Source organism: Cynocephalus volans, chromosome X (assembly GCF_027409185.1).
Source record: "Cynocephalus volans isolate mCynVol1 chromosome X, mCynVol1.pri, whole genome shotgun sequence".
NCBI classification, from domain to species: domain Eukaryota; kingdom Metazoa; phylum Chordata; class Mammalia; order Dermoptera; family Cynocephalidae; genus Cynocephalus; species Cynocephalus volans.
Window position 1 is genome coordinate 21,596,482 of NC_084478.1, and position 27,239 is coordinate 21,623,720.

Here is a 27,239-nt window from a genome sequence, read left to right on the forward strand (position 1 = left end):
AAGTTAATTCAGTCTATATGTCCATAAGATAAACAATTGCTGTTATGGCAAATGATCTTCCTGAAGAGTGCTTTTTCTCTGTTTCATTATACATAATTCTTTCAAGTTAAATATTTCATAGATTTAATAAATTATTCTTTAGTTTTTAACATGCACAAGGTATGAGCCATATGATGCAAGTACTTTTATTGAGGTATAGTTTGTTAGGAAACAAAAACAGTAAATAATGAGTATACTAAACAGATTAGATTGGGGGAATGAATTATACAGCCAGTCACCAGATTACTACCTATACCATGTCGAATTGTTGCTCTAGGGAGTGGCATATCAACCTTTATCTTGCCCTGGTGTACTGAGAGTTATGTTTGTACCACTCCATGTAAGTGTACCCTCATGACATGGGACTTTGTGGTCTTGGTGTCATATATTTTCCATATACGTTATTATTTTTTTCATTTTTTGCTTTATACATTGAAATGCATTTTAAAAACAATAGAAAAATTGTCTTATATTTCCCCATACATTTTATTTTTTTTTGAGTAGTAGACTTTAGTTTATAGCAGTTTTAGGTTTGCAGAAAAATCGAGCAGAAAATACCCCCCTACACACACAGAGAGTTTATCCTATTATTAATATCCTGCGTTGCTGTGATACATTTGTTACAGTTATGAAACAATATTGATAAACTATTATAAAGTAAAGTTTACATTAGGATTCCCTCTCTGTGTTGTATAGTTCTGTGGGTTTTGCTAGATGTGTAATGTCATGTATTCACTAGTACAGTATCATACACAATAGTTTCACTGCCCCACGAAGCATCTGTTCTCCACCTGTTCATCTGTGCATCTCTCTCTCTCCCTGAGAACCTGGTAACCACTGGCATTTTTTTTCCTGTTACCTCAAACATTTTTTGTTTCTTTGTGTTAGGTGCATTCAAGATCCTCTTTTCCAGCTGATTGAATTTATACAATAAATTGTTCTTAATTACAGTCACCCTACAGTGCTATAGAACACTAAATCCTATTCCTCCTACTTAGGTGTAATTTTGTGTTTGTTAATCAACTCTCACTATCCCCTACCCCTTTATCCTTCTGATAAGAATTCAGCATGGTAATCTCTGGTAACCACCATACTATTCTCTACTTACACGTGATAAAAATTCTTTGCTTCCACATATGGATGAGAATATGTGGTATTTCTCTTTCTGCTCCAGGCTTATTTCATTTAATGCAATGTCCTCCAAGCTCATACGTGTTGCCGCAGATGGCAGGATTTCACTGTTTTTAATCGCTAAATAGTATCACGTGTACACATACCACATTTTCTTTATCCATTCAACTGTGGATAGATACTTAGGTTGATTCCATATCTTTGTGATTATAAACAGTGGTGCAATAAACATGAGCGTGCGCACATCTCTTCGATATGCTGATTCCCTTTCCTTTGTTTATATATATATATCCAGTAGTGGGACTGCTGGATCACATGGTAGTTCTATTATTAGTTTTTTGAGAAACTTCTGTCCTGCCTTCCATAATGGCTATATTAATTTGCGTTCCCACCAACAGTATGTAAGAATTCCTCTTTCTATGCTTCCTTGCCTGCCTTTGGTATTTTGTCTTTTTAATATTAGCCATTCTAACTGGAATGTCGTAATATTGCATTGTAGGTTTGATTTGCATTTCCCTGATGATTAGTGATGTTGAGCTTTGTTTCATATACCTGTTGCCCATTTACATGTTGTCTTTTGGAACACGTCTATTCAGCTTATTTGCCCATATTTTAATTGGATTTTTCATTTGCTGGTTTTTTCTTTTGAGTTATTTGAATTCTTCTTATATTCCTGATATTAATCCTCTGTCAGATGCATAGTTTGTAAATATTCTCTCCCATTCTGTAGGTTGTCTCCATTGATTTTTTTTCTCTGCTGTGCAGAAGCTGTTTAGTTTGATGTAATCCCATTTGTCTGGTTTTTTGTTTGGTTTTTTTTTTTTTTTTTTTTTTTTTTTTTGCTTTTGTTGCCTGTACATTTGAGGTCTTCTGAGGTCTTCTTCATAAAGTCTGTTCCCAGACCAATGTTCTGAAGCATTTCCTCTATGTTTTCTACTAGTAGTTTCATAATTTTGGGTCTTACATTTCAACCTTTAATTCATTTTGAGTTGATTTTGTATATGGTGAGAGGTAGGGTCTAACTTCATTCTTCTGCATATGGGTATCCAGTTTCCCCAGCACCATTTATTGAAGAGACTGTCCTTTCCCTAATGAATATTCTTAGTGTCTTTGTCCATAATCAGTTTTGTTTTGATCATCACACACCATACGCAAATACTGGTAATCAACTATGAACCCCCTAAATATGTATAAATAAAAATAAGAAGAAAAAATCGTTTGTATGACATATATAATTTGTGATGTACAACAGAAAAAAAATTACTCAAGATTTAACTAAAGTTATCAACTAATCATTTTATAGTCTGAAAAAAGAAAAAAGAAAACCAGTTGGCTGTAAATATGTGGCTTTATTTCTGGGTTCTCTATTCTGTTCTATTAGTTTCTAGTCTTTTTTTATGCCAGTATCATGCTGTATAGGTTACTATAGCTTTGCATATATTTTGAAATCACGTACTGTGGTGCTTCCAGCTTTGTTCCTTTTGCTCAGGATTAATTTGGCTATTAGGGTTTTTGTGTGGTTTCAGACGAATTATAGGATTGTTATTCTATTTTGTGTGAAGAATGTCATTGGCGTTTTGATAAGGATTGAGTTGGATCTATAGACATCTTTTGGTAGTGTGGTATTTTTCACATTATTGATTCTTCCAGTCTGTGAATGTGGAATGTGTATGTGTTCCCATTTCTTTGTGTCTTCACTTTCTTTCATCACTGTTTTGTAGTTTTTCTTGTACAGATCTGTCATCCTTTTGGTAAAATTTATTTTTAGGTAGTTTATCTTTTTTTGTACCTTTTGAGAATGGAATTGCTTTCTTAATTTCTTTTTCAGCTTGCTCATTATTGGTTTATAGAAACTCTACTGATTTTTGTATGTTCATTTTGTATCCTACAACTTTACTGAATTCATTAATCACGTCTAAGAGTGTTTGGTGGAGCTTTTAGGATTTTCTATATGTAAGATCATGTCATCTGCAAACAGGGACAATTTGACTTCCTCCTTTACAATTTGCATACCCCTTATTTATTTCTCCTGCCTAATTGCTATCAGTAAAACTTCCAGTACTGTGTTAAGTAAGAGTGGTGAGAGTGGGCATCCTTGTGTCATTCCTGTTCTTCGAGGAAAACCTTTCAGCTTTTCCACATTGGTATGATATTAGCTGTGAGTTTGTCATATGTGGCCTTTATTGTGTTGAAGTATGTTCTCTCTATACCAAGTTTGTTGGTGTTTTTGTCATAATGGGATATTGAATTTTATAAAATACATTTTCTGAGTTAGTTGTGATGATCATTTGCTTTTTGTCCTTGATTTTGTTGCTGTGATGTATCAGTTTGTTGATTTGCATTTGTTGAACCACTCTTTTGTTTTTTAACTGGAGCATAATTTATTGTACATGTTTTGGGGGTACAATCCCACTTCTAGGAATATATGCAAAAGAATGGAAAACATCATGTGGAAGGTTACCTGCACTCCCATGTTCATCACAGCTGTACTTAAAATAGCCAAAATGCAGAACCAACCTAAATGTCAAACCATTCTTGCATCCCTGGGATAATTCCTTAAACAGACAAGAAGAAAAACTGAAAAAGAAAATGATAGACCAATATCCCCATGAAGAAACATGCAAAAAATTTCAACAAAATACTATCAAACTGAATCCAGCAGCCCTTGAGAAAGATCACTCACCACATATTTTCCTATTTTCTTTATTGTGTGTGCTCTTAATTTTTTCCTGTAATTTTTAATTTCCATGAAGTGTTGCTTCACTTTAGTCTGAAGAACTTACTGTAGTATTAATTGCATTACAGGTTATCCAGCAGCCAATTGTCTAAGGTTTGATTATGTGGATGTTTCTTATGTCATTCTCAGTTTGGAAGGATAATTTTGCTGGATATAGAATTCTGAGTTGACAATCTTATTTTTTCTTTAGCATTGGAAAGATGCTGGTCCATTTTTCTCCAGCTCTCCGTGGATACTCTTGAGAAAGCAGCCATTATTTACATCATTATTCCCAGATGGGAAGGCAATTCATTTGTATTTCTCTGGCACATTGAGTTTTATTATTTGGCTTTAGCTGCTTAAGTATGATGTACCACATGCATATCTAGTTTGATTTTTTGGTTCCTTTAATCTTGGATTTCTAATTAGAATATATTTTTGCAAAGTTGGGAATTTTTTGCCTCTTTTCTACAAATCATATGGTTTTCTTTCCTGATCGGTTCCTCTCCCTCCTCATATTGCACTCTGATTAAGTATATGTTTGATGATTGAATATTATCTAACAGGTTGCTGTAGGTTGCTGTAGGTTGCTGTAGTTTCCCATAGTCAATGGGCACTGCAAGACCTCTGTTATTTCCATTCCTCTCTTAGCCTCACATCCACTTTCTGCTATGCCTTGATGAGTCTTGTGCACATGTTCAGCCCAGGCCCTGACCAAGGATCTATAGTAAACTTCCACACCGACTTCTGTCTTGGTCCTGTGAACAGCTCCCTCATCTAGAGTGTCGTACCACGTAAATCTCAGCTGCACAGCAGCCTCGAATTTTAATCTCTGTTTCATCAGCTTAACAACTCTGCCATGCTCCACCTGTTTCCAACTCCCTGCCATAGGTGAAATTGCCTCATCCAGAGGGCCTGGGCGAACATAAATCTCTCACCTTGACAATAGCTTGTGTCAGTGAGGAACTCTCATACATAGTTTGTGGAAAGAGAAATTAGAGCCAGGACTCTGGCACAATTTTGGCAGATTCTATTAAGCTGAATAGACACATACAATACGACTCAGTAATTCTACTCTAACTTACATAGTTATCCTAAAAATGCACCTCTGTGCCAAAACATGTATAGAAACAGTAATACTTAGTAGCTGGACACAATCTAAAAGTTCACCATTTCTAAGAATGGGTAACATAAGGTATATCACACAATGTAATGCCATTCACCAATGAATATGAACAGACTTCTTCTACATACAAACTGTTGTTGTGACGGGATCCCTGCCAGCGCATCCTGCCATGCACTGATTGGAACAGGGTCTCAGGTCAAGTTGGGAAGTCTAGCACATTCCTTGGCTCTTTATTGTCATCAGTATTTCCAATAACACCCCTCTTTTTGATTCCATCTGGCTAGTCTGGCGATTTGGGCAGAATTCTTCTTGGATCCTGGGGAGAAATGAGCCTCCAGGGGCCAAACTATGTTACTTTGCTGGGTTTTGAGAAATACCAGGTCTAGGTCACCTTCTTTTGTAGGGTGTGTCGTCATCAAATGCCTGCTGCTCTGCCCTCCTTCACTTTGCCCTCCACTTAGATGCCTGCCCTCTTCTGACCACTGTTCAGAGTTTCTTTTTAGTTGTGTTTTGTATTCTTTCCAGGGTTTTTGGCTGTATCTAGTGGAAAGGAGCAAGGAGAGACAAGTATACACTATTTTGTGCAGAGAATAACTTCAGCCTAATTTTCCTGAGTTTTACCAAGATTCAGAATGATGAGTATTTCAGGTTTCTTAATGGCAGATATACTCCATCCTATGGTTCTATCACATTCTGTTTGTTCATTAATCAGTTGACAGACATTTGGGTTGTTTTTACTTTTTGCTGTTATGAATAATGGTGCTATGAACAATTGGATATAATTTTTGCATGGACATATGTTTTCAGTTATCTGGACTGGACAGGTAAGGTTGGAAATTCTGGGTCATATACTAACTGTTTGTCTAACTTGTTGAAGAATTACGAAACTGTAGAGATACATATGAGGGTTTCAATTTCTCCTCACCAATACTTGTTATCTGTCTTTTTGATTATACTAATTCTTTTGGATGTGAAGTTGTATACCATTGGGCTTGATTTTCATTTCCCTAAGGACTAATGATGTTTGACGTCTTTTCATGTGAACATTGACCATTTGTGTATCTTCTTTGGAGAAACTCCTATTGGAATTCTTTGCCAATTTAAAAACATTGGATTGTCTTTATCTTACTGAGAAAGATCTTTTCATATTCTGTATATAGATCCCTTATCAGGCATATGATTTCTAAAGATTTTGTCTCATTCTGTGAATTGTCTTTTCATTTTCTTCATGATGTTCTTTGAACCAAAAACATTTTCAGTTTTGATGAGTTACAACTTATCAGTCTTTTATTCCTTGTGCTTTGCTGTCATAATTGCGAAATCATTGCTTAACCTAAGGTAAGACATGTTCATTCCTGTACTTTCTTCCAGGAGCCTTTTGGTTGTGACAGCTACATTTAGATCTGTGATCCACCTGAGTTCCGTTTTCTGTGTGAAGTGAGGTAAGGGTCCAACTTCTTTCTTTTGCACGTAGATATCCAGTTGGCCCAGTACCACTTGTTGAAAACATTCTTTTCCAATTGATGTATTTCCATCATAAAAATATTTATTCTTGCTCGGGCCGAACCCGTGGTGTACTCGGGAGAATGCAGCACTGGGAGCACAGCAGTGCTCCCGCCGCGGGTTCAGATCCTATATAAGGATGGCCGATCCACTCACTGGCTGGATGCGGTATGGCCGGTCACAAAAAGACAAAAAAAAAAAAAAAAAAAATGTTTATTCTTGCTATCTCTAAATATGATTGTTTCTCATTTATTTAAATCTTTAATCATTTCTTTCTACATTGTTTTGTGCTTTTAGATCTGTAAGTCTTGCATTTGTTTAATTGAATATATTACTAAGTAATTAATATCTTGTGATGTAAACAATTGTTTTCCTTATTTCAGTTTTGGCCTATTCATTGACTGTATAAAAATACAATGGATTTTGTGTATTTCCTCGTATTCTGCATCCTTGGTGAAATTGATTTATTATTCCTAATTTTTAGTGGATTTCTTAGAATTTTCATATAGTTTAATGTTATCTGCCAATGGAGATAGTTTTACTTCTTTCTTTCCAATCTGTATACCTTATGTCTGTTTCTGGGAAACATATTGAATAAAAATGGTCAGAGTAGACATATTTATCTTGTTCTTGATATTAGGTGGAAAACATACCCTCTCTCATTGAGTGCAATGTTAGCTGTAGGTTTTTTGTTGATGCATTTTTTCAGGTTAAGGAAGTTCTCTTTTATTACTAGTTTGTTTTCTTTTATGAAAGTGTGTTGTATACTGTCATGTGTTTCTCTGAATATCTTGAAATGATCATATGATTTTAGTTTTTTAATCTGTTAAGGTGGTGTTTTACAGTGATTGATTTTTAGATATTGAAACTATCTTGTATTCCTAGCATAAATCCTACTTGGTCATAATGTTTAATCTTTCATATGTTGCTGGATTTAGTTTGCTGATATACTGTCAAGGATTTTTGCATCTGTATTCATAAGAGATAATGGTCTATACTTTTCTTGTGATGTGTTTGTCTGGTTTGGGTAGCAGGGTAGTACTGGCAATATAGAATGAGTTGGGAAGTGTTCTCTCCTCTTAAATTTTCTGGAACATTTTGTGAAGAATTGCTGTTATTTATTGTTTAAGTGTTCTTTAAAATTTTCCAGTGAAGCCATTTGGGTATGGGCTCTTCTTCATGGGAAGATATTACTTAGAAGTTACTAATTCAGTATCTTTACTTGTTATATTTCTATCCAGAAGTTCTGGTTTTTTGTTTTGTTTTGTTTTGTTTTGTTTTTTTCTTTTTTGAAAAAGTTGATTAGTTCATGCCGTTCTAGGAATTGGTCAATTTTGTGTAAGTTATCTAATTTTTAGCATGTAGTTGTTTATAGTAAACTCTTATAAGCCTTTTATTTATTTGTGCAAATTTGAGAGTGATTTCCTCTGTTTAATCCCTGATCTTAGTTATTTTAGCTTTTTTTTTTTTTTTTTTTTTTTTTTTGTCAGTCTACCTAAACATTTATCAATTGTGTTGGTATATTTAAAGAATCAACTTTTGCTCTCATTGATGTTTTTATTTTTTTATATTGTCCGTTTATTTCTTCTACAATCTTTATTTATTTCTGCCCTCGGCTTTTATTAGTTTTAATTTACTTTTCTTTTTCTAGTTATGGTAAAGTCATTTATCTGAGATCTTTTTCACTATGTGAATATAGATGCTTACAGCTATAAATTTTCCTCTAATTGTTTATTCAGCTTCATCCCCTAATTTGTTGTGATGTTTTGTTTGCACTTTCATTCATCTCAAAGATTTTCAAATTTTCTATGTGATTTATTCTTTGTCCCACTGTGTCTTTCACGGTGTGGTTCAATATCTACTTATTAGTAAATTTCTCTATTTCCTTCTGTTGTTTTCCAATTTAAGTCCGTTGTGGTCAGAGAACATACTTTGCTTTATTACAATTCCTTTGAATTAATTTGGCTTTGTTTTAGGCCTAATGTATCGTCTATTCTTGACAATGTTTTATGTGTACTTGCAAAGAATGAGATCAGAGTGTTCTCCCTATTACCCTTTCTTTCTAATGATTTCTTTTCCTTTTTTTCTAATGAAAGTCTCTCCCTAAGTCTGGATTTGTTTTTACTTGATATTCACTATTTGATTAGTCATTGTTATCACATTTTCCTTAAGTCTTTAAACATAGTTTTATTTAGTACTTTGAACCTATTTATCAAAGCTGATTTTTTCATTTAATGATCTTAAAGAATATGTAAAACTTACTCTTCAGTTAAACACACTTAATCTCTCTACTTACTTGAAGCTGATATACATATATCTTTCATTGTGGTAAAAATGTATATAACATAATGTTTGTCATTTTAAGCAGTTTTAAACATACAATTCATGAAATTAATTACAATTACAGTGCTGTGTGACCATCACCTCTATTTCCAAAACTTTCTTGTCATTGTAAACATAAACTCTGGATCCATTAAACAATAACTCCCCATGTAATAGCTGTTATGAACTATTTTTCCGCTAGTCCAACATATGGTTTCCCCTAAAGGCATTGAATATTGTTTGCCTATTGTTTTGTATATGTATCACACTTTCCTATTTCTTTGCATGTCTTCAGGTTTTGTTGTTGTTGTTGTTAAAAACTGGACATATTAGTAATATTTTAAATCTGGATACTATTCTCCAAACAGGCTTATTGTTTGTTGAGTGACTTGACTGGAAGTCTGTTTCTACTTCATAGTGCAGCTTCTGATATCCTTGCTCAGATTTTCTCTCTGTTTTTATCTTTTTAGCCTGGCTTCCTAGGGATGCTCCCTTTATCGGCAGAAAACACTTGTTGGTGAAAAGTTGTACTTGAGCCCCTAAAGTGGAAAAATGTTCATCCTTTACTTTTGGATCTATTTGCTGCTTGGAGGCTGCTTTCATCATTCCAGGTTCAAAGTTTTATCTTTTAGCATCAGAAAGAACAGACTGAATATAATTTTATTTTTCAGGTTGGCTTTATAGGAATCCACCGGGTTGAGAATAGCTTATTCTTCAGCCCCTGATTTGTCAGATTATGTTTAAGCAACTTGAGCCTTTGAGATTTTTACCTTTTGCTGATTGACCTATTTGTAATTTGGGAATGCTTTAAAGTCTTCCTCCACATCCTACTCCAATAACTTCTCAGTGGATGCAGCCTCAAACATGCAAACATCCTTCTGGACCCCCAAGCATAAGTGTGATCACAAATAGGCCCTTCCTGGCTTTCTCTTTCTCTGGTTCTCTCTGTTAATTTTCTAGCTGCTCTCCAACTTCACTGTTGCTACTACTTCCATGGACCCACCAGCCCCTTAATATTTTGTCACCAATGTCTCCATTGCTTTTGAAGCCCGTGGGCATGAACTGTCCACATTCTGTCCCATACAAAGTCAGTACCCTTAGGCACAGCTGCAGATATACTAGTCCGTACAGCCTACTTCTTCCCGTAGGCAAAACCTCACTACTACTAAGTCTCTTAGTTAGGGTACGGGATAGAGATCCACTTCTGCCAGAGTGACATCTCTGCTGTAAGAATGGGCACTGGCGGGGGAAGGAGATAGCACCTGGCCTTTTTGGCTTGCCTTCTCCAAAACTCAACTTCTGCCCAACAAGACACACAGGAGAGGGAAATTACCTCCTGGGGCAGAGCCCTTGCCCTACAAGTGGGAGCTAGGTGAGAAAAATGTACCCCAGTCATCTTGACAGTGCTTTCCTGGAATAGAGCTTCTTCAGCAGAGGGCTTGTAGGGGAGGTGGTGAATGAGAGACATAGCCTGTCCTCCCAAGGTGAAATTGGAGCTCTACATTGTATGCTGTGAGAGGAGGGAGTGATTGTCTTCTTGTCTTCACTTCCTGCAGTAGAGATTCTGTAACAGAGCTGGAAGGAGGGTGCATGAGAGCAGATCATAACTCAAATGTCACAGTCATAGACTCTTACTGTTCTTACCAAGATTTAGTAGATTTTATTGAATGTTTCTTTTTCTGTTTGCTATGTGCCCTTAACTTCCAGAAACTTCAAATGTTTTTGATATAATATTCACCAGTTCAATGATTGTTTTACAGGGATTAGTATTCACCCAGATCCTCGCACATCTCTCCTGAAGTCTGCCCTTCTAGGTTTATTTAGAATAAACAAGCTAGAGAAGTTGTGCTCTGGTAAGACAGTGATAACTATTAGCATGTTTACAAAGAGTCATTACCAATGTCATTAGCACTTTTATAAGGAGGTCATTTCCTCCCACCTGGCTTTCCAGGTAGAGAAGAAATAGTTACAGGATTTCTTTTATTCCTTTGCTCTACAACATGCAAAATCCGTCTAAAATGTTAGGAGGCAGGGCAGTGATTAGCTATGGAGAAAAGGGAAGGCATTGTGATGGGAGGTGGTAAAGGGAATTATCTCTCTTTCTTCTTCTGGAAGTCTGACAATGTTTCATTCTCCACCTGAGTGGTGTGTATAAGCTGTGTTCTCTTTTCTTAAGTACATGGATCTGGTTATTTGGTATTTTTCACTCTTCTCTGTTTATATTATGTTATGAAAGACAAATACATAGGACATATAAATACAATAAATATTACCTAGAAAACCAAGGAAATATCATCACTAAATGTTTGCTGTGTGTGTATGTGTGTGTGTTTGTATGTTTGTGTATGTTTTTCTAGGAGGCATAGTGGTAAAATTTTGGAAGTGTATGTATGGGGTTCCAAAGACATTGGTAATGTTCTCTTTCTGGTAGGTATACATGTGTTCACTTCATTAATAATTTATGTATTTCATGTGTATACCACATGTATAGTTTGCTAATAAAACATTTTAAAGAGATAACTTCTTTTAACTGGACACATAATATGTACTTTCTGTATCCAGCTTCTTTTTCTAAGAGTAATATCTTTGTAGTCGTTTGTAGGATCAGTTTCCATTTGCTTTTTGTGTGTAGTATTCTATTGCCTGAATGTTCCATCACATGGATATTTGTCCATTCTGTTGTTGCCTGGCATTTGAATTTATCCTGTCTGTGGCTACTTTGGATAAGGGTGTATGCACATTGTGGTACATTTGTCCTGGTGAAAATAAGCACTTATTTTTCATGGGTACATGCTAGGAGCGGAGTTGTTGATTTTCAGGGTAGACAGAGAAGATATAATTTTAAATAAATATTTGAGTTTTTACCTTTATTATACGTACTTGAATATGTTACTTACTAAAATGAGTCTTTTTTTTTTTTTTTTTGTATACCAAAGTGGCCAGAAGATAATTTTTTCTATCAGTGAATGAAAAAGTTGTGAACATACTTAGATTTTATCCATGGGGTGCACAGTTTAGACAGTGAACAAATTTAAATAGGCAGTGGAAGGCCCAGGGAATACATTTTTTTGTGTCCCAGATTCAGTACTGGTTATTCAATAGAATGGTTACATTTCCACACAGAAGAGAAAAAACAATGGTGCCTTGGAATTAATTTACTTCACATAATGTAATAACAGAGTAAGAATTGGTGCTGAAATCTCCTTACAACTTTTCTCTCAATTATTCACTTTTGCGAGCAGGTTGTCTAATGTACTCTTTGTGTGATACCATTTTCTGCATTCCCCTTAGCTTTGTAAAAGGGTGGTTTTACTGTAACCTGTTGTTTCATTATTGGTGCCAGGTACTGCCATTTATAGGAGCAATAAAAGGAAAATGGGTGCAGTCACAGAAAGCATATTTATCAAAAGAATATCCTATTTTGTTCCATTAGGAGATAAACATGACTTGATCTCAGCTTCAAAGGGCACTTATAATTCATCAAGGAACAATTATGTGATCAATAGCTACAGGCTTATGAAAATGTTCACTGTGTTTTAGCATTGCTTAAGTGGACATCCAAATTAACCAATGAAACCAAAATGCCTAAGCAACAGCAATACTGTGTTAAAGGGAAGGATATTACTTACAGAGGAATGGAACCAGTGATAATGAGAGGCCCCGATTTCTGAGTGCCTACTGTGTGCCAGGTGTCGCACGTAGAACTTGCAGTGGGTTATTTACTTTAATTTTTACAGACACTAACAGATCGATATTATGTGTTTGATGACGTTACTGGGGTTTAAGGCGTACGTAATCTGGCCATGGAAACTGATGCAGCTGAGAATTAAGTCTTGACACAATGAACTCCAGAAGTTGCTCTTTTTGCACTTTCATTGTAAAGGCAAGTCACAGATGGAGTTTTTGTTCTTAGGAACAGAAATTTCGGTAAGGACATTGTGGCTTCATAATATCCTGATAATTGTGTAGGATTTTATTCTCCCTTTTCTTCTTTCCTCTCCTGCTCCTTGTCTTCCCTTTGCTTTTTTCTTGCTCCTCCTTTATCTTTATAGCCATCATCATAATCAGTATATATGAGTGGTAAAGCATGATTATTCTCTACAATATGAGATTCGCCTACCTAAATTTTAAAAATGGCAATAATTAAAAACTGAATTAAAATTGGTTGTTTGCTGTGCTATTATGTGAGCTGTAGCTTGGTTCTCTCTGAGTGCTTTTTGGTGAGAATTGAAGATGCTTAGAGAGGGTGTAACCCGAAATAAATGTAGTTTTATTTGGGAAAAAAGTCAACATTTGTCTTTAAGTTTGAAGAAAGGAAAGCATAAAATATTTTATGAAGAGAAGCAGAAAAAGTTTCTTTTCATGATTATTATTTTTTAAATGCAGATATATTAAAATTTGAGGTACCTTGTCTAAATTTGATGAATAAAGTATATATACATGGTGTATTATATGAATATATTAATATACTACTCTAATGCTATATATTAGATTATGTAGTAGCATTTATAAAATGTATGTGTGTGTGTGTCGTTATATAGTAGTAATTTTGAAAGTGTCCGTGAGAAAAATTATAATGAAAAAGAAATGCCCACATCATCATCTGGAAATAACTAGAAATATATATTGCATACAAATGTGGTCATTGCATATACTAAGTAGAATGTATTATTACAGAGAAAACTCTTATGACAGATGAAATATTACAATCTTTTATTGTTTAAAATATCATTTTACCACTGTTTGGTGAAAATGTCTGTTTAGTGTATACGTTTTCCTACATTCTTATCTGCTGTACACCTCCCATCTCATTTATGGAACATCTACTCTTTGCCAGATATTGTTTTATAAGGAAAAATAAGGCATAACTTTTTCTCTTGGGTTCACCATTTAGTGAGAGAGATGGAGAAGCAAACAAACAGTGTTCACAGAGTAGGAAATGATATCAAGTAGTGAGAAAAGGGCACAGAGGATCCTTTGGGAGCACAGAGAACAAGCTCAGTGGTCAGGAGGCCCGTGAATCTACGGTAGGTTCTTGACACACGACAGCGGCACCAAGGTCGAGTGAGGGCACCTGCAGAGAGATGCGGCCTGATCCATTAGAGTGCAGGAAGAAAGTCAATAGCACATGTTCTTTAGAAATAATGAGAAAACAAAAACCTCGTTAAATAATTTGAGATTTAAAATTATATAAAATAAAAACTCTCACTGTTTTCAAAGTTATAATTCTGTAATATTTCATATAGTAGTATTATTTGATAATATTTTCTTTTCCAGTATAAAATGCCTATATTAAAATTCCTTAAGTTCAGTATACAATGTTAAAACTAATCTAATCTATGCACATTTTCGGATAAAATTACAATTTAATTCTATGATTATTAATTGCCTAAATGTTGATATAAGTGTTCACTAAGGCCAAATCTGACAGTCCCCTGGAAGCCAAAGTGATAAACACTTCAATAAGGAATGCTTTGTTAGTGGTAAAGCTACTCATTGTGGCTACATAATAGATTGTTTTTTACACCCAAACCAGCGTCCTTCTGTTTTATACATGCATGTATGTGAGAGAGAGAAATATATCACTTACACGTATGCTGAAAACATACTTATGTAAGGAATTAGGACAGGTTCTTCGAAGGCAGTCTTTCTCCGACCTTTTCTATCTTCACCCATTTCTTCTCCATTGCTTTTTCTCCTTAGTCTCTAAAAATGCCCTGTCAGTCACAAAATCAACAGACGATCCCCAAAATAGAAAGAACTAACCATTTACTTGATCCCTAGCAGATCCCAGGCTCACACTGTCCATTTATCTCCCTGTGGCCAACAAAAGTGCAAAATATCTTCTCAGGTGGTCATTTAAGGATGAGTAAATGCCACCAGAGCACAACTATCCCAATGTACAATGTAGTGGGCTTCTTTCTTTTTTTTCTCACGTCATAAATCTGTGCCTGAGAATTCTTCATCATCTAGCTACCTCTTTGATACATTTCAAACCTCTCCACATAACAGCCCCTACCCACCAAACTCCCCTGCCCAGCACTGCCACACACACACATACTCACAGAATAGTTTTCCTCACGTTTTCTCTAGCAAGACCTAACATTTACAAACTATCGTGTTGAAAAGTCCACGAATAATCAGACTCCTTTCTGTACTTCGCTTTTTCATTCACTCTCATCTAACTGGTCATGAATTCCTCAGGATTCCCTTGTTTTGCACCTTTATTTCTTCTTCTACACCCGCACTACTGCGACCTCAGGTTTTGACTTTATGAACATCTCTCATTCATGTCCTCATCACCTCTGCTGACCTCACGAATGATCTCAGTATTAGAAATTATTTGAATGGAACAAGCTTCCTTCCCCTTCTCCTGTTCTGCATATGTTATATTTTTCTTCTGTTTGGAATATTCTTACTCTTTGTCTCACTTGTAAACATATACTCCATCTTCAATTGTGAAACCCGGTATCTCTGAGGTCTTTCCTGATCCGTACTCCCCATAGCTATTGTTTCGTGGCTTAAAAGGATGCCTGTTTGTTGTCTCTAATATCCTTCTGCTAAAATCATCCGTGGGGACTCTATATGCTCTGGAAGACCCAGCTCGACTTTGACCTCATTACAAGTGTCCCCCATTAGTGTAAGTCAGTGATTCTCACATTGTGACCCCAAACAGGCAGCATAAGTACCTGGGAAAATGATAGAAATGTAAATTCTCAAGCCACACAACAAAATTACTGAATCAGAAACTCTTGAGGTTTATGTTTTAACAAGAGCCTGAAGTCATTGTGGTGCAGCCTAAGTTTGAGAAACATGAATGGACAATATTTTTCTCATTCTCTGTGCTTTTACACCAACTTCCACACTTCTTCAATGGAAGCAATAACCATATTATATTGTAATTATTTCTATTATTTTCTGAACCATTTTACTCTTCCTTTCATAGGTGGTGAACACAAAGGGAGATTCAACCCGTACTAGGAATCTTCACAACCCCTTTGCATTCACCACCCTCAGCACCTGCTGAGCAGTGGCCACAGCTGGCCGGCGTTCATGTGCTTCATCAGACCTAAGAAGGACGGGCAGTCTCTAGAGTCATTGTAATGCTGATTCCAGTTTTCCTCATAGGTCATAAGGAACTTCGTGGGTGTGAGTCTGAATCCCTTCTGCTCACAACACGCGATGAACTCTCCTGTATGCCTGCTTCGTGCCTCTCAGCTTGGTGACAGTGATGGTGCCAGGTATACACTGCGTCGGATTGTTCTTCCCAAGATTCATTCACACTGTCTCCAAATCCTTCACGGCCTGCTCAGCGACAGCTACAACTCGCCGTGGACCCGCGTACTTCACCAAACCCACAGAGAATGGCTGATCTGTCATTTCATGGTATTGCTGCTCCTTGTAATTGTCCGGCAGAGATGAGGTTCAAGAAGCTGCTTTATCACTCTAAAGTAACTTCAAAATGACTATTTAATTTGGTCCTCACAATGTCCCTGGTTTGTAAAGTGGGTAGAAATGGGAAACAGGAGAAATGTAGGGCCAAATATTTAAGCAGAGAACATCTGTTAATACCAATGTGTTCCGTAGGTTGAGTTGCTTTTTTTTTTTTTTCCCAGAAGGAATTTAGGTGAGACAAAATGAACTGGTCTAGCAATCTAACATTCACAGTGCTCGTACTTCAGTGATTCCTCACGTTACTGGAAGGACGTCATAGTAACAGAGGTGATTCCCTTCCTAAGTGCTTCATATCAACTCATTTTAAATGTTCACTTCATGTTGACAGCATGATGGAAATTATAAAGCCTGGCTCAAATCCATTGCACGATTCGTACAGAAAACTAGCTCCCTCGCATTTATCCACTCAGCCAATTGTTGCCATTGTCGAGTGGTGATGTCGGATGTGAACATGAAGCCAGTGGAGGCCACGTGACTTGTTGACAATGAAGTTGTCAAGACTAGCATGGCAGTCATTGGTTTCCCAGATTCTCTGTTTTTTTATTGAACCCTAACAGGGCCAGCAATTGTTGTTGGCTCTGAACACAGCTCCCCCTGGATGACACAGGCTTGATTACCATGATGTGTTGGTCTTACCTAAGCGGGTATTGTTCCACTCCAGAATGACTTGCCCAGTATTTATCCTATTCAGGGTTGTTTGGAGTCATTTTCTAGTATGTTCTTTAAGACATAAAAAGTGGACCAGGTGGAAGTCCAATAGATGAGAATAATACAGAGTGTGGTATAGAAAGCAGTGGATTTGTTTTCCTCGGAATCAGTCCCTATGTTCATGACGTTCAGTTTCTAGTGGATGTTACATCACATGTAACTCACTACAACTACTGTGTACATCAGAATTTATTGTTGGTCTAGTGTGGTCTAGTGTCAACGAACTGCTGCTTCAGGGGTTTCCCCAGTGCCTGAGTGAAGATTATGCTCAGGAAACTCCAACTCTTCTTCTCATGGTGCTTGGTGAGCTGTCCTCTGTCATCCCATTCCCTGCCCCTTTGCTGGATGCCACTTAAAAGGTCAGTCTATTGGATTGGTTTCCATATGAATGACTTGTTCTGTGTTCACTTTCCTCGGGGCCACTTACGGTTATATATGCAGCATATGATGCAGGCTTTGAACACTTACCCAGCACAATATTTTCTGTGTGAGAAAATAAACGGTGCCATATTATGTATACCAGGCAATAATTTCACTAGAACCACTTGCCATATGTTGGCTACCTTCAATTTCTGCTGAACTAGGTGAACATTGGTACTGAGTTTTGTTTTGTTTTTTTTCCCTCACCTCCCTGAGGAAAAACAGTTGGTCTCGTTATATCTGCTATAGAGATTGAATTAGGGCCTAAAAATTATATGCCCATGAGAGAGACAGATTGACCTCTATCACTACTGATTTAGAAACTACCATGCATGCTGCCATAGCATGGTGACTCCCCACAGGAGTGATGCAGGTACATTGGTTAAAAATAACGTGGAAAAGTACCTAAGATTGCAGCATTTATTCAGCACACTACAGGGCCGCATAAGAAAGCCCTGTTTAGCAGTTAAAGGTATGGGGGATTCAGTGAATATTCACATTACTGAAAGACTTTCGTTATCCAAGGAGATGATTAAATTCCTCTTAAAACTCTTCATTTCTACATTTTAAATTTTCATTAAACCAGCAGCATGAGGAAAATTATAGGCTCTGTTGAACATTCATTACATGAATCTCACAGAGAATGACATCCTTGTCATCTACAATCAAAGGGGGTTGTCGCATTTGCCAAAAACTGCAGTGCTATACGAACCTACGTCTAGTGCATACCACAACACTTGATGACGGGGATGCTCCAGGTTTCCTATGTCAGCCACTGATTTCTAAGATCTATACTTTCTCATTGTTTATTGACAGGGCCATGCAGGCACTATTAGAAGTATTCTACCACAAGTCTATCTAGTGCACAGGCAAGAAAAGACCATCTTTCCCTTGGAGCAGTGCTCAGGTTAATAACTGGTCATGTGTGCACCCCGGTCAGAGCTTCTACACATCATCCTTCCTCATGGCATGTGGGCTTTAAACACACAGCGACCTGTTTATTTCCAGGAGATCCCAGGGAAATGAAGGTTCCATGCTGTGATGGCCAGATGTAAATGGTTGCCCATGAGGCTAATTGTCACCTCCTCACACAACATCCTGAAGCCTCTTGTGTGTTCCCTTTGCATCATGCCGCTTTGATGGTGGCCAGCAAGCGTGCCTAATGATCCCAGGAGTGCCATCCCAGTAGAACTTTTCCCTATGGGTGTACCTACTCCTAAGAACAGGCCAGACCACCTTGATCACCACTGCACAGTACTGGTGGTTCAGGGGTTCCTTGGTTCCTGGCATTGGTGGATGAAGGTCTGAGCGATGGGACTGAATCCCTCCCTCTTGGGACCATGATTTCCCGCTCCAAAAGGACAGAGGGCAATGGAGATACTGGTCGTATTATGTCAGGTACCAGATTGCAAAAGGTTATTTTAAATAGCAAGCAGGTTCATTGCAGCAATTGTACAACAAGTATTGGGTGCTGCAAGCAGAGCTTCACCCACAAGAGACAGGTCTGTCAACAAAGACAGGGCCAGTCATGAACACACAGGTTATTGATGAGGGCAGAATGATTCACAGAGTAAATGCCCCTCTGAAGATGAAGTTACAGATATCTTCCCAAATGTTCTGTGGGATATGAAAGGAGAATCATGTGGAGGTGCAGCTGGGGTGAACGAGATGGTGGAAAAGGTAGAATGCTTTGTACTGGATTTCCGGAACATGACCCCGCATTCACGGCCATCAGTTTCTCAGGTGATTTTGTCCTCTAAGGAGCTGGTTACAGTCGATGTCCTATATGAAGACAAGTGGTGGCACATTTCCAAGTATTTCTGTTGCTGAAGGGTGTTGTCAGTAATGGAAGAAAAGTCATGCCCCTAGTCTTCGTCCTGTTGTCCTTCAGTGAGTGGATAGCCTCACGCTTCTATCGCCACCGGCTGTCCCTATACTGGTGATCCTTAGAATGGTGTGTTTGGATTCCCCCTGGTTGTCTCCCCCTCTGTGACAGGTCCTGTGTCAGTCCTCTCAAGGGCATTAGCAGGGAACTGGTAGCATGTGCACCATGGTGGTAAGCACACCTGGTAAGATATTCCCTAGTACCTATGTACCAAGAAGGATTCAAGGTCCTAAGAAAGGAAAAGGAAGTGTTACCCCAGAGCCAGTTACCCTTTTTGACTGCTTGTTTCTGCTGGACCTGTCCATTGAGGCCACTGATCTCATTTCCGTCAGCTCCCGCGAGGAAAGCTGGCCATTCCTGTGAACTCTGACCTGTTCCCCTGCCTCTGATGCCTGTCTCAAAGACATTCTCCCCCGGAGGCTGGCTATCTCCTGCTCTGTACTGCTTCGGGAATGCTCACGTATGTTCCCATTGTGTGACATTATCCTCCAAGGAAATGAAATTCCCTTTAGTACAATCCTTCGCAGATATTTCATCCATAGTTCTCATCCCCACTGTCACACCGCTTGGCAGAGTACTCAAGCCTGTCTTCTCCCTGAGATGAGTACATGCGTGCTCCTTGACAACTGGCTTTTCTCTCAGAAGTGGGAGAAATGTAATCCATAGTGGTGGCGGGCTTTGCTTGCCTTCTCCTCAAAGTGCTTCGTTTTCACTTGTATTCCAGTCCCGGGTTTTGCCACATCTATATTAGAAATGAGGGTGTCTCAACCAAATCCGATGTGTGGGTCTTCCTGAGAATTACCTGTCCTGTGTTTCCAACTTAAGTCTGGTGCTTGCACTGCTCTCTGATGCTGTGTGTAGGGTCCGAAAGCGAGCTTCTATCCAGCCAGAAGTCTTGGGTCCTCTCGTGCATCAGTGTGATGACAGGTAATCAAGTGCCTGTTGGGAGACTGAGGACGTGAGGGCGGTGGAGTTGTTCGAATCAGCATGTCAGGGCTCGGTGTCAGAGAATTTATTAATTATCGACACCATGCACCCTGCAGCCATAGTACAAAAAGTTTTGGGTGTCTTGGACTGAGCTTCCCGTGCATGAGCCAGCCCTGTCCCCAAAGATGGGTCCATTCATGAATAAACAGGGTGTTGCTTCACAGCAGAATGATTCACATAGTCAACGCTCCTCCAAGGACCAAGTTTTAGAAATTTTCGAGAAGGTGCTGTGGGTTATGAAAGGAGAACTGTGTGAAGGTGCCCTGGGGGTGAACGTGATGGTCAAGAAGGTAGAAAGTTTTGTACTGGATTTGGGGAATTTGACTCCCATCATTCATGGCTTTCAGTTTCTCAGGTGCTCTTGTACCCTTAAACACGGGTTACAGTTCATATCCTGTATGTAGACAGGAGGTGGCACTTTTCCAAGTATTTCTGTTGCTGAAAGGTGTTGCCTATAATGGAATAAACGTCATGCACTTGCTCTCCCTCCTCTTGTCCTTCAGTGAGTGGATAGCCTCTCGCTTCTGTCCCCACCTGCTTAAACCCAGCATTCTCAGAATCAATACCATAGGGACAGCCAGTGGGGACAGTAATCTTTGAATGCTGGCTTTGGACTCCCCCTTGTTGTCTCCTCCTCCACGACAGGTCCTATTTCACTCCTCTCAAGGCTCATGGCTGGGTACTTATAGCATGTGCACCCTGCTGGGAAAGCACGTCTGGAAAGATATTCCCTATTCCCTATGTGAGAAGAGGATTCGCCGTCCCTTGAAGGCAAAGGCACTTTTATCACAGAGCCGGTTCCCCCGCTTTGACTGCTTCTTGTTTCTGCGGACGTGTCCATTGCGGGCAGTGATTGCATTTCCGTCAGCTCCTGTGATGAAAGCTGGCCATTCCCGTGAACCCTGACCTGTTCCCCTGGCTCCGAGGCCAGTCCGAAAGACGTTCTCCCCTGGAGTCTGACTATCTTCTGTTCTGTACTGCTTCGGGAACGCCCATCTATGTTCCCATTGTGTGACGTTTTGTCAGGGCTCCGTATCAGAGAATTTATTAGTTATCAAAAGCATGCACCCTGCAGCCATAGTACAAAAAGTTTTGGGTGTCATGGACTGAGCGAGCTTCCAGTGCATGAGCCAGGCCTGTCCACATAGACGGGTCCATTCATGAATACACAGGGTGTTGCTTCACAGCACAATGGTTCACAGAGTAAACGCTCCTCCAAGGTCCAAGTTGTAAAAATGTGCCAGAAGGTGCTGTGAGGTATTAAAGGAGAACCGCGTGTATATGCCGTGGAGGTGAACATGATGGTGAAGAAGGTAGAATGCTTTGTACTGGATTTGCGGAACATGACTCTCTGCAATCACGGCCTTCAGTTTCTCAGGGGCTCTTGTCCCTTATGGAGCTGGTTACAGTCGATGTCCTGTATGAAGACAAGGGGTGGCACATTTCCAAGTATTTCTGTTGCTGAAGGGTGTTGTCAGTAATGGAAGAAAAGTCATGCCCTTAGTCTTCGTCCTGTTGTCCTTCAGTGAGTGGATAGCCTCACGCTTCTGTCGCGACAGGCTGTCCCTATACTGGTGATTCTTAGAATGGTGGGTTGGGATTCCCCCTGGTTGTCTCCCCCTCTGCGACAAGTCCTGTGTCAGTCCTCTCAAGGGCATTAGCGGGCAACTGGTAGCATGTGCATCATGGTGGTAAGCACATCTGGTAAGATATTCCCTAGTACCTATGTACCAAGAAGGATTCACGGTCCTATGAAGGCAAAGGAAGTGTTACCCCAGAGCCAGTTACCCTTTTTGACTGCTTGTTTCTGCTGGACCTGTCCAATGAGGCCACTGATCTCATTTCCGTCAGCTCCCGCGAGGAAAGCTGGCCATTCCTGTGAACTCTGACCTGTTCCCCTGCCTCTGATGCCTGTCTCAAAGACATTCTCCCCTGGAGTCTGACTGTCTTCTGTTCTGTACTGCTTCAGGAATGCCCACGCATCTTCCTATTGTGTGAAGTTTTTCTCCAAGGAAATGAAATTACTTTTAGTACAATCCTTCACAGATATTTCATCCATGGGTCTCATCCCCACTGTCACACGTCTTGCCAGGGTAGTCAAGCCTGTCTTCTCCGTGAGATGAGTACATGCGTGCTCCTTGACAACTGGCTTTTCTCTCAGAAGTGGGAGAACTGTAATCCATAGTGGTGGCGGGCCTTGCTTGCCTTCTCCTCAAAGTGCTTCGTTTTCTCTCGTATTCCAATCCCGGGGTTTGCCACATCTATATTAGAAATGAGGGTGTCTGAACTGAATCCGTTGTGTGAGTCTTCCTGAGAATTACCTGTCCTGTGTTTCCAACTTAAGTCTGGTGCTGGCACTGCTCTCTGATGCTGTGTGTAGGGTCCGAAATCGAGCTTCTATCCAGCCAGAATTCCTGGGTCCTCTTGTCCAGGAGTATGGTGGCAGGTTTTCAAGTGCCTGTTTGTAGACACTGGACATGAGAGCAGTAGAGTAGCCTGTATCAGCATGTCGGGGCTCGGTGTCAGAGATGTTATTTTAGATTACCAGTGTGCATGCTGCAGCCGCAGTGCACCAAGTTTTTGGTGCTAGAAACGGAGCGTCCACTGCATGAGCCAGGCCTGTCCACAAAGACAGTTCCAATCATGAATACAGAAGGTATCCCTTCAGTGCAGAATGATTCACAGAGTAAATGCTCCTCGAAGGACCCAGTTTTAGAAATCATCCAGAATGTGCTGTGGGATATGAAAGGAGAACCATGTGGAGGTCCCCTAGGGTTAAATGTGATGGTCGAGAAGGTAGAATGCTTTGTACTGGATTTCCCGAACATGACTCTCTGCATTCACGGCCTTCAGTCTCTCAGGTGCTGTTGTCCCCTAAGGAGCTGGTTAGTCAATGTCCTGTATGAAGACAGGTGTTGGCACATTTCCAAGAATTTCTGCTGCTGAAGGGTGTTGCCAGTAATGGAAGAAATGTCATGCAGTTGCTCTTCCTCCTCTTGTCCTTCAGCAAGTGGATAGACTCTCGCTTCTGTCCCCACCGGCTGTCCCTATGGTGATTATTCTTAGAATGCTAGGTTCGTATTCACCCTGGTTGTGTCCTCCACGACAGGTCCTATTTCACTCCTCTCAAAGGCTCATAGCGGGGTGCTCATAGCATGTGCACCCTGCTGGGAAAGCACATCTGCCAAGATATTCCCTATTCCCTATGAGAGAAGAGGATTCGCCCTCCCTTGAAGGCAAAGTCAGTTTTACCCCAGAGCCAGTTCCCCCACTTTGACTGCTTCCTGTTTCTGCGGGGCGTGTCCATTGCGGGCAGGGTTCGCTTTTCTGTCAGCTCCCGTGAGGGAAGCTGGCCATTCCTGTGCACTCTGGCCTGTTCCCCTGGCTCCCATGCCTGTCTCAATGACGTTCTCCCCCAGAATCTGACTATCTTCTATTCTGTACTGCTTCGGGAATGGTCACGTATGTTCCCATTGTGTGACATTATCCTCCAAGGAAATGAAATTCCCTTTAGTACAATCCTTCGCAGATATTTCATCCATAGGTCTCATCCCCAGTGTCACACCTCTTGGCACGGTAGTCAAGATTGTCTTTTCCGTGAGATGAATGCATGCATCCTTCCTTGACACCTTGTTTTCTCATGGCGGGGGGAGAAATATAATCCATAGTGCTGGCGGGGCTTGCTTGTCTTCCCTTCTAATTGCTTCACTTGCACTTGTGTTCCAATCCCGGGGTTTCCCTCCACTGTATTAGAATTGCGGGTGTCTGAACCAAAGCCTTTTTGTGTGTCTCCCTGAGAATTACTTGTCCTGTGTTCCCAACTCGGGTCATGTTCTTGCTTTGCTGTGTGATGTTCTTTTACGGTACAGAAGGGGGCCGAGCCCGTATCTCCCTGATTGGTGAGAAGCGTGGGCCCAGAATTGGCATTTCAGACATCGAGTTATCCAAGTTATTTTCCTTTATTGTCTCCTCTTCCAGTCCCTTTTTTAGGTGTTGCATTTTTGGAGTGAGTACTTTGGGCTGTGAATTCAGCCTCCTTCGGGTGACACAGCCTAGCTGGCCCTTATGTGCCTATCTTTGACTGCAGGGTGTGATTGGTTTCAGTGCCAAGCGCCTTGTCTTTCGTTTACCCCAGCTCGGACTGTTTGCTTGTCATTGCTGGGCGTGTGGTGTAAGATATGAGGGGGAGGTTAGTTGGGTGCTGTCCTGTGGAGGAATGTGTGGAGCATGTGGTAGAATGCAGTGTACTGGTTCTTCCCAAAAATCACTCCCTGCATTCCCGGCCTTGATTTTCTGAAGGGCTGTTGCACCTCATATCACTTTTTACAATGGATTTCTGGTTTTGAAGTATCTGGTTTTCTCTTTTCAATGCATGTGTTTTATTTCATGTGTTTCACTAGTGGGTAAGGTGTATTTTGCTCATGAGGCTCGTTCTCTTCATGTTTAGTTTTTTCATGACCTCTTGCTCCTATCCCCATTGCCTGCTGTATTGCTGGATGACATTGCACTGCTGAGAGTCTACTGAATTAGTGTCTGCAAGCATCCCTCCCTCTGTTGGTCATTTTCTACAGGCTTTGTTGGATAGTCACCAGAAATGATGTTTTTCTTTGTTGTTGTATTTTATCTCATGTAGAAAAATGGTTCATCTTTGTGATCAGTATTTCTGCTTTAGAGGTGCCCTATTTCTTTTTGAATTTCATGGAAGCAAGTCTCAGTCTCGTCCTCTGAACTTACCTTGCATTCTCTTTCCTGAGTTACTCTACCAAGCTCACAAACTTGAAAGAAGTGTTGGTACCTGTCTTACAATCCACTGAATTTCTGTTCAAAATATCACTTTTCACCTGTTTACCTCATTACATACCTGTTGGACAAAGACGACAAGTATTTCTGAGATCATTTTTTTTCATTGGTTATAGGAAGTCTGTGAATTAGTCTTGTAAAGCGTCAATTTACCTTTTTGCATATTCTTCAGCAACTGTTGGACAATGACCACAGCCAACCATATGTCAATTTACTCCAGCAGTAGTAGAGAAAATGGCTGATCCAGTAGATTATCATACTGCTGCTTCAAGCGTTCCTCGCAGAGTTAAAGCTATGTCATGGATATGAATCAGTGTCCCTTTTGATCAAAATGCTTGATGACTTCTTCCATAATGCCCTGCTGGATACAGCCCAACTAAATGGCAATGAATGTGCCTGTTTTATACTCCATTGGACGGTTTTTACCAACCATTATTTGCCTGTGTTCACCTTTTTCAGCACCTGCTAGACATGTACTTTTTCAGCTATGGGAAAAAGGGCAATCTATCGAGTCAGCGTGGTGCTATTTGTGTTTTTTTTCTCACATTTCATCTAAAAAATGATACATCCATGTATCCAACACCCTTCTGTTCAGATGTGTGACATCTGACTTGTTACACCCGACTGAATTTACTTCACCAGCACTGGGAAGACTGGACAGTAAATCATATCTTTGTAGTACCATTTCTGTTGTTTCTCACAGGTCGGAAAAACTGTTTTACCAACGGATCTGTCAGCACCATGCTCACCCAGTGAGCTAACTGGCCATCCCTATATGGGATCCGAACCCATGGCCTTGGTGTGATCAGCAACGCACTCTCCCGAGTGAGCCACAGTCCGGCCCTACCAACGGATCTGAATGCTTTCTGTTCAGATGTTTGAAATCTATCCTATTAAATCCCCTGCTGCATGCAGGTTGGCTTGATGATAATTTCAATGTCAGTTTACAATCCATTACATTGATTTTTATAAACATCACTTTCTATGTTTACGTCCTATTGTACCTACCGAATAGTGTTAAAATCGGTGCTGAGTTTGTGTACAGTTTGTGTACAGACCTGGGCAGGATAGGCAGTGTATCAGTGCAGTGTAATGAAGACTCATGTATTTCTCTGAAATCCAAAGGATTGCCAAGACAATGTTGCTGAAATTTTCTGCTCAATATGAGTGATGCCTTCCACTGTCACTCTGCCTTTTTGCCACCTCACTTGATGGTAGTGAAGTAGCTGCCACTACAGTGCATTGGAATTGTTATTGCCATAGTCACTTGCCCTTTGGTAAAATCTTTCAGCTTTGCTGAGACAGTCACCACAACCCACTGGAGGTAATGTACCTAACCAGTTCTGAAAATAGTGTACCATTTTAATGTAGTGATGCTTTACATTTTCCTCATAGCCTGAGTGCGTGCCAGTTTTCTTAAGCCCTTGGCAATGCCTTTCTTCTCAAGCACTTGATGACCTTTCCAGTAGTGCTCTGCTGTGTAGTCTCCTGGTTGATTGCAGTGAAGGTGCCTGTAGGAAGTCACTGACTGGGTATTCCGAGCATCACTTCCGCTGTGTTTAAGTCCTACCGCACATGCTAGACTATCACCACAGTCAAACATTTGCTCGTGTACTTTCCCAGCCCTGGGAAAGTAATGGCCTATCAGATCAGTGAAATACTACTCCATATGTATCTCACTTGCCCGGAAGCCTCTGGACAGTCTAGGGCTGTGAGGGACTTCCCCCACATGCAAACCTGTCAAAGCATTGGCCAAATAAAGCTTGTGTATGCTGCCTTATTGTGGTCTTATCTTTTTCCTTGATCAGCCCTGAAATCTCTTGAATTCCCTATATGGAGGCATGAAAAGAAGGTGGTAGAGTAATCTGTGATTATCTGTGGTGCATAAGACTTTTCTTAGAACGTGTGTTGCCCATTTTCTGTTGCTGCTTATAACAGAATACCTAAAACTGGGTAATTTACAAAGAAACAGAATTTATTTCTTACAGTGTTGGAGGCTGGAAAGTCCAAGGTTCAGGGGGCACACCTAATGAGGGCCTTCTTCTTGGTGGGATTTCTATGGAGTCCTATGGCAATGCAGGGTATCACATAGTGAGATGGCTGAGCAAGGGCATTTCAACATTCTTTCTTCTCCTTATAAAGTCCCA

General features: G+C 39.9%; 1 long non-coding RNA gene across 2 annotated transcripts in view; it reads left to right on the plus strand.

Moving 5' to 3' along the window:
* The window catches only part of LOC134366696 (uncharacterized), a 99,157-nt gene extending 72,285 nt beyond the window's left edge, over window positions 1-26,872 (plus strand). For both annotated transcript variants that reach the window (XR_010022356.1, XR_010022357.1), the window contains 2 exons: window positions 6,384-6,454; window positions 15,966-26,872. This is a non-coding gene — a long non-coding RNA (uncharacterized LOC134366696). The remainder of the gene's footprint in view (window positions 1-6,383; window positions 6,455-15,965) is intronic.
* Window positions 26,873-27,239: the final 367 nt, after the last annotated feature.